This window comes from Oxyura jamaicensis, chromosome 22, assembly GCF_011077185.1.
Source record: "Oxyura jamaicensis isolate SHBP4307 breed ruddy duck chromosome 22, BPBGC_Ojam_1.0, whole genome shotgun sequence".
NCBI lineage: Eukaryota > Metazoa > Chordata > Aves > Anseriformes > Anatidae > Oxyura > Oxyura jamaicensis.
Genome location: NC_048914.1, coordinates 4937956 through 4945589, shown reverse-complemented (window position 1 = coordinate 4945589; position 7634 = coordinate 4937956). Strand labels below are relative to the sequence as shown.

General features: G+C 58.6%; 1 long non-coding RNA gene across 1 annotated transcript in view; it reads right to left on the bottom strand.

Moving 5' to 3' along the window:
• The window catches only part of LOC118177508, a 3980-nt gene extending 813 nt beyond the window's left edge, over window positions 1-3167 (bottom strand). Inside the window, exon 1 of the long non-coding RNA XR_004755823.1 lies at window positions 2744-3167. This is a non-coding gene — a long non-coding RNA (uncharacterized LOC118177508). The remainder of the gene's footprint in view (window positions 1-2743) is intronic.
• Between the last annotated feature and the right edge of the window lie 4467 nt (window positions 3168-7634).

The window sequence follows — 7634 nt, the reverse complement described above, 5'->3', positions numbered from 1 at the left end:
TATTCTATTCTATTCTATTCTATTCTATTCTATTCTATTCTATTCTACCCTACTCTATTCTACCCTACTATTCTAGCAGCTGGGAGGGAGCAGAAAGGTTCTCGTGCTGCTGCGGTGCCTGGGCGTGTGGAGATGCTCTCCCCGGGGCTGCCACTTTGCATTCGCCCAGCGCCTGGCAAATAAACACCGCATTGTTCTAAGCCCCTCACTGCAGAGGCAAGAAGCACTCAGGGGCTTTCATAAAGCCCATCTGCATAATAATGGTGGGGAATTCTTATCTGGAGTTATCTGAGTGTCAAAAACCGCAAGCCAGCCATGAATTATGGGGAGGAAACACCGAGGAGAAAATGACCCTGGCTGCTGCAGAGCCCAGGGAGGAGGAGGAGGGACGGCTGGGAGCCGCTCTTGTGCTTCGCCCTTTCCACCCGAGGTATCAGCAAGGCCGGCTGCATCTGTACACGTAGCAGAAACACCCAGAGGCCAGAGGTGCTCCTGAAGCCGTCTCAGGACCTTCCCAAGCACTGTGGCACAGAGAGGGGCACTGCAGAAGGGCTCCAGGGCCAGGCTGGCGGTGCTGGCTGCGCACCCAGGCTCCCCGCGCCCGCGCCGGGGCCCTGCCGAGCTCCCTTGGGGCTCCCCACCCGTGGGAATACGTGCCACCCACCAGATGGGCGACTGCTGAGGAAATTCTGATTTACGAGCAGCCAAACCTGCCAACGCCGCCGCTCTCCAGAGAGGGAGATGTGTTTTTTCTGGAGCGCTGCAGGGCCGGGGGCTGCTTTGAGCCCCGAGCCTTCCTGAGCTCCCAGCCCCTCGGGGTGTGAGAGACTCGGAGGTGATAACTTATGCAAACACACGTTATTACCCGGCCAGCTGAATTTAGCATGAATCAGGAACTCTGGCTTTGCAAGAAAAACAAAGACAGTGAAATGAGGCAGGGCAAATGGAACAAAAGCCCTTTCCTAATTAAGAGGAGAGCACAGACCGGGAGGCAGCCAGACTCAGGGCTGTGCGGCCCCGTGGCCCTGCCTGCCCCTGCAACAGTGCTGGGGAAACGTGCCCCGAGCTCCCCTTGAACAGCAGCGCAGTCGGATGCAGCCTGGATTTTTCTGCTCCATAAAGTTCCCGTTTCAATAAAGACCAAGAGGTGTCTTCAGGAGCTGTGTCTGTGACCGCAACCCCCATGGTTTGTGTGAGCACAGCGGTGCCCAGGCTCCCACCGCTCCCCTTGCCTCCCCTGCCCTGCCCTGGCCCCCTCCTGCCTCCTCCCTCACCACCTCGCAGCCTCCCGGCTCGTTTTGGTGTCTGCCCGCACCTCTGATGGATAGATGACGTGCTCAGCCTGAGCCTGCTGGGCCCTGGGGTTTGCTCCTGGTGCAGCCCCTGCTCCCCCGAGGGGCCGCATCCTGTGCCCCCGCCTGCCGCCCTCCCGCCCCCCCAGCCCCGTGCCATGGCAGGAGCTTTTTGAGCCCGGTGCTGAGGTTTGGGGCCTCAATCTGCTGCGGGGAGGCAGACACCCTCAGGTCAGACCAGGGGCTGATCCTGCCCGCACCCGGGCTGAGCAGGGCTCGGACGCAGGCAGCAACCGCCCGGGCAGGGAGGGGAGCATCCCCCCGCACGGCTCCGACGTGCTCCCAGCCCTGACACAGAGGGAGGAAGCTGCAGATTGGAATCACATCCATCAGCCGAAAAGAGCCCTTGAGAGGAGCCAAGAGTTCAGCTAGCACATCTTTAAATCATAATTTACCCTGTCTAGGAGGAGTTCAAAAGTTACTGGCTGCGAAGTCCGACCAGACCCCTCGGAGCACACCGGGGTATTGCAGCACGGGACACGAAGTTCCCGCGGTGCTTGTAAGTCATTCGCTGCTCCGAGCTCAAAACAAAACCACGTGTGTCCCACCCCCAGTCCGCAAAACTTCCCGTTCCTTGCGTAGTGCAGGGACAACATGGAGGGGCATGGAAGGAGAGGGGCTGCTGACACCAGCAGATTTGTGCCGGTCGTCACAAGCAAAGCCGATGCTCCGGCTGTCCTCAGCGTTCCCATTCCCAGGAAGATGCCGGGGTGTAGCACAACAAAACACGATCTTATTTCTGCCAAGTTGCATTAGGATTTACAAGGCATTTCCAAGATGGATTAAAAAAAAAAAAAAAAAAAAAAAAAAAAAAAAAAGAGGTGGAGGAATTCTTGTGGATGCGCATTAATTTCAGCTCCATGCATGAGAAACATTCACTGACTTTGACAGGAGCCGACTGGGTCCCCTGCACCCGCCATGCGGCAGCGCCAGGCACCGGCCGCAGCCGTGGGCAGGAAGGTTTCCTGGGGGTAAAGGAGGGGAGGTGGGCGCGTGGGCTCCTGGGCTCCCTTCCTGGCTCAGAGCTCATTTGCTGAGCGACCCCAGGCTAGTGGCTTGTTTTGCTTTCTTTGCCCTCTGGAAGCCACCCATAAAATTGGCTCATGAGAGGCTTTTTTCCCCTGAAGAGCCTCATGACACAAGGAAATGACTTGCATGAAACAGTGCCGTTTAACGGAGGAGCGCGGAGCCCCTCACTGCAGCACCCGGAGAGCCCGGGGGGGCGGCTGGGGGTGGCACCTCCCGCAGCCCCTCGGAGCCACGGCCGCGGTCAGCCTGCAGGGACCACGCCGGCTGCGGGAGCTCTGCAGAGCGAGAAGGGAATTAAGCATGCAGTTATTGATTCATTCCAGCTATTTTAACAGATTACTGGAAAGAATAAAGACCGAAACCTGGCATTGCTCGGCTCAGCCCGCGGCGCGCTTCCTCCCAGCGCTCCGCCACTCCCCGCGATTGCTCCCTGCGGACGCATTAAGTGAAGAAGTGCCCTGCTGCGGGCAGCACTGGCCTCCTGCACCGGCCAGGCTGGAAGCCGGAGGAGGCGTTTCTATTCTTAGCTGGCTGCCGCATCCTCTCGCAGCATCCAGTCAAGGTTTGCCTAATTTTTTCCTCCACCCCCAGCCGGTTCTGGACAGACGTTTTCATGTGCAGGAACGTGAGGTGGGGTTTCTAGGCAGGGCAGATCTCCTGAAGCAGTATCCCGAACCTCTGGGCAGCAGGCACTCATGGCTTTCTATTCCAGGGATGGGCGCCTTCCTCCTTGTTCCTCCTCATAACCTTCAGCAACCTGTGGGCTCCCCTGGCAGCGCACAGTGCTAAGTGCAGGCTGAGCATGGGGCCAAGTGCCTCAGTGCCCGGCCAACTTGGGGCCTTCAGTAGCTTTGGTGCCTCCTGAGCAGCTGCCCCACAGCTGCCAAAGGATTGGTGCCCAGCACTTGTCCCCTGCCCTTCACCACCCCCAGCACTTTGCAAAACACTCACACCGCTGGAAACAGCAGGGACATTTGTGGGGCTGCGGATGCCCCATGAGAAACGGACCTGGAGCAGCCCTGTGGGCACTTGTCCCCCCCCAGGATGTCCCCAGGCAGCACAAGAGGCTCCTTCCCGCAGGGAGCAGAGGAGCCCTGCAGCGCCCTGCGGCACCGGCAGCTGCAGCCAGCACCGGTCCCTGCGGGCGCACCGCACGCACCGCACACCCCGCACACACCATATGCTGCTGCTGCGCTCACACCCCGAGGGCAGAGCACAAACACCTTTTGTTGCGTTTCCCTCCTACTAAATATTTATCAGCCCGATTTGCATGGCTCTTTTGCATAAGCTGCTGGAGCTGTCTCTGCGAAGTGTCTCTCCTTAAGACAATCTGAAGCATTCATATAAATAATTCTGCAGGCATTTTGACTTCCCAGGACAGAGCCTTTGTTTTATGCCATTGCCAGCAAATTCCTGGTCACATGGGTTCAGGTTTCCAGCACAAGATTAGTACACAACAGCTCCCATTGAGAGCAGCAATGGAGAATTTCCCCATTTCCTTCCAACCCAGAGCAACGACAACCCAAATCGCGTTGGGAAATCTGGTCCTTATTTAGGTGTCCAAACAGAACCGTGCTGAAAACCCTGCTTGAAAGTGCCCTGGCACAGCGAGCCCCAGCAGCACTGCGCCAGCAGCCTTTCTGCTGACATTTTTACGTGCTTCACTTACCAAGGCCGCTTAACCAGGAGGCTCCTTTCTTACTTCTCACAGCTCCATTGAGCGAGAGGAAATAGGGTTGTTATGCTTTTGATTTCAGACCCTAATTAGGCCTCAGGAAAGGAAATAGTGCTGCTAAGGTAATGCACGCGCTGGTCCCTAAAGGGTCGCAGCCACTGCTCCGAGCTTTGACAGATTTCAGCCGTGCAGTGTCCCCGCTCGGCTCTCCTGGGCTCTGCGGTCGGGAGCGAGGAGGGGACGCTGCCCCAGTGACAAAAGCCCTATTGAGGGCTTTCGGCAGGGATGCAGGGAAGAAACGTTTCCTTGCAACCTGGCACATGGGCAGAATGCACGTCGGGAAAATGGCTTTTAAACGAGAAACACCTCGGAGAGCAGAGCTCCCTGCCTCTGCGGCCACTGCCCGGGGAAGGCGGCAGCAACGGGGGCATGGGCAAGCCCCACGCCTGGGATCCTCACTGGTGCACAGAGCAGGCGATGCTCGGGTGGGGGAGGATGGTTTCAGATGGAAGGAGCTGGAGCAGAGCCAAGGGGCTTGGACTCAGTCCCAGCTCTGCCACAGGCTGCTGCTGGCTCTGGGGACAAGAATGACGCTGCCTTGGAGGCACCTACAGGGAGGCGGCCGCAGCACCTCGCCCTGAGGACGGGGCTGCAGCTGGGGGTGAAGCATCCCCAGCCCCAGGCAGGCAGATCAGCTCACGTGCATCCCCGCCTGGGACATGCTGAAGGGCTGGATAAACCCTCCAGAAAATATTGTATTGCGGCACTGAGTAGCAGTCCCCCAAAGAGCCATCCGTCCACCTGTTTTTTCCTTGAAAAACTGCCCCGTCATCACAGGAAAAGCCCTTTGCAAGCAGGGAGCCGGACTTCCACACCAGTGTCTTCCCAAGCTCGTGAGGATGCAATGCCCGGCCTTCTGTCACTGCCCCTTCCATTGCTGCCGTTCCCAGCCAGCAGCTTATCTGACATTCAAGCAAAGACCTAAACCATCAGAAGGAAAATGCAAAAGACCCACATTTCCCGTTATTTGGTGAGAAGCAGCCATTCCGTGACACATTCCCCAAACCAGCTGCTGCAGCTCTGGTTGGGGAGGGAAGGGGCAGCATGCGGCTCCGGGGCTGGGAGCACTGGGAGCACTGGGAACAGTGGGGCTGGGGCTGGAGCCTGGCAGGGCAGGAAGCCTTCTGCTCCGGCTGCCACGGGCAAGCTGCACACACAGCCTACGTGACGGAGCCCTGAGTGTTTGCCTGAAACAGCCTCCGGCCTGAACACGGCCATTGATTGAACAATTCTGGAAAAAGAAAAAGAAATACCCAGCAACAATCCAATAAGATGTTTCTGCACATACATCACTGCCCATTAGGCCAGCACGCGGCTCCTCGCCTGCTCGATAGGTCGGCTGCACGGCGCGGTGGCTCTGCACGCCAGCCCGGATCAATGCTCCCGCCGTTATAAACCCACTAATCACCCTGATTTATAGGCAACGTGTCTCGGAGGCACCTGGAGGCCTCCTGCTTTTGTTCCAAGAAGAGAGCTTGAAACTCAGCTGCTTTTTAGTAATTCTGGTTGGGAGAAACTGGTGGTTTCAAGCTGCCTCCAGCTCCTTCCCTGCCGCCGGCAAGAAGTGCGAGGGGCAGAAGGCAGCCCCGGCTGGGGGAGGGCTGGCCGGCTCCTGGGGGGCTTGGGGCAAGACACACAGCTTTGGTGACCTGCCAGATGAAAGATAAAAACATACCATATCTTGCTTGATGGTATCTGCTTTCACGGGGAGAATGAACTTGTCTGCTTTCTGCTTTTCCCCAGGTCTCCTGCCCTGCCCCAGGGGAGAAGCAGTCCCGGGGCAAAGCCCCCACAGCTCCCACAAAGCCAAGGAAGCCCCAGGTCCCCGTGCCCTGCTGGGGAGATGGGGGTACAGGGTGGAGGTGGTGGGGAGGTGGTGCAGAGCACTGCAAGGAGGGAACTCGGCTGGGGACAGCGCCTGGCAAAGGTCCCCACGGCGGGGAGGGAGCAGGAGAGCGGCCCCGGCACTGCGGCTTCCCCACAGGGTGCTGGCACAGCCCGATTAGCGCAGCACCTCCCTGCTCCGGGGGGGCTGCAGAGCAAAGTCTGCTCAGCTAATCAAGGGAGGCTGAGTGCTGCCTTGATTACGGTGACTAAGTACCTGCGCGGGCAGAAATGCCAGGTACTGGAGAGCTCTTCAATCAAATCGTGCAGAAGATGGCACAGCGAGAGCCGGGCGCACTCAGGGCGTGCACGGGGAGCAGCGAGGATGGGGAGGACGGGGGGGCTGCGCCATCTCCATCCGCACTGGGGGCTGCAGGAGACCTGCCAGCCGGGGTTGGGCACACCGACCTTGGGGCTGCTTCTGGCCCTCGAATCTATGGGCTTTATGTGTTTTCAAAGAATTTCCTGTATTTAAAGAGAGATGCTCTTAAGTGCTTCTCTGGACGAGGGCCAGAGCTGAGCGCCTGCAGGACAGACGCGGGATGGGGACTGCGTGGCTGCCGGCCTGGGCCTGGAAGGGGGAAAATTCCCCATGCCCGGCACCTCTCACCTGTCCTGCAGTGCCGCAGCATGCCCAGCCCCCTGGGCCATTTTCCAGCTGCAGGACAGCACCAGAGGGGCTGCGGGGATGCCCCCGGCCCCGCACTCTGCCACCCTGCCTGTGTCTGAAATGATGGGCAGCAGCTCCTGGGGCCGGCATCGTCCGTTGAAAAAAAGGCAGCACAAAACTGAGAGTTTAACAGTTCATATTAACCTTCGCACTGTTAGCACCTGTTAAAAGGAGGCAATTAAACACCTTCACGTCAGTTTATGGACAGGCTTTGCAGCCCCACGCCTGCACACCCAGAGCAGCTCTGTCCCCGCTGCAGGGAGCTGCACACCACGGGCACTCCGAGCCCCATCCGGGACGACACCGGCTGCTCTGCAACTTTTGAGGTGCACTCAGGTGGATTTTTTTTTCCTTCTGAGCCCCTTTTTTTTATGCTATTTGCTTCAGGCTTTCCAAGACAGGCTCTTGGCTCCCCACAGCTCCCTCCCCAGCCCAGCGCTGCAGCCCCAAGCCCACAGCGCACCCCCAGGGAGACAGGAACCCCGGCGTCCCGGTGCTGGAAAGGCAGGAGAGGTGTGAGGGGCTGCTTACTTGTGTCTTGTAAATAATGTATTAGTTTGCACTTACAGGAGTCTGAAAACACAGCGAACCGTTTTGTGTTTCTGCCAGGCTGCTGAGCCGGCTGCTGCTCCCTCAGCGACTGCTCCTGGAGGCAGAGGCGCAGCATCTCCCCCTCCCTCGGGCTCCTTCCTTCCCACCAGCTCTGCCTTTTACTCTTAATTCCCTCTTTCCTATTTAATGAGCTGGTAAATATCAGGGATGATGCCTTTCTCAGTGCGCCCTGTGCATTAGTGAGAGATGATCCCCTTGGGAGCAGCCCAGCTCTGTGCACCACAGCTGTGTGCTCCCGCAGGAGCCCCCCCAGGCAGCCCTGCCCTCTCCCCAGGCAGCAAAATCCCCTGGGGAGCCCCGAGCGTGCCCTCAACAGGTCCTGGCCCTCCTGCAGGCCAGGCACAGCCCCTGC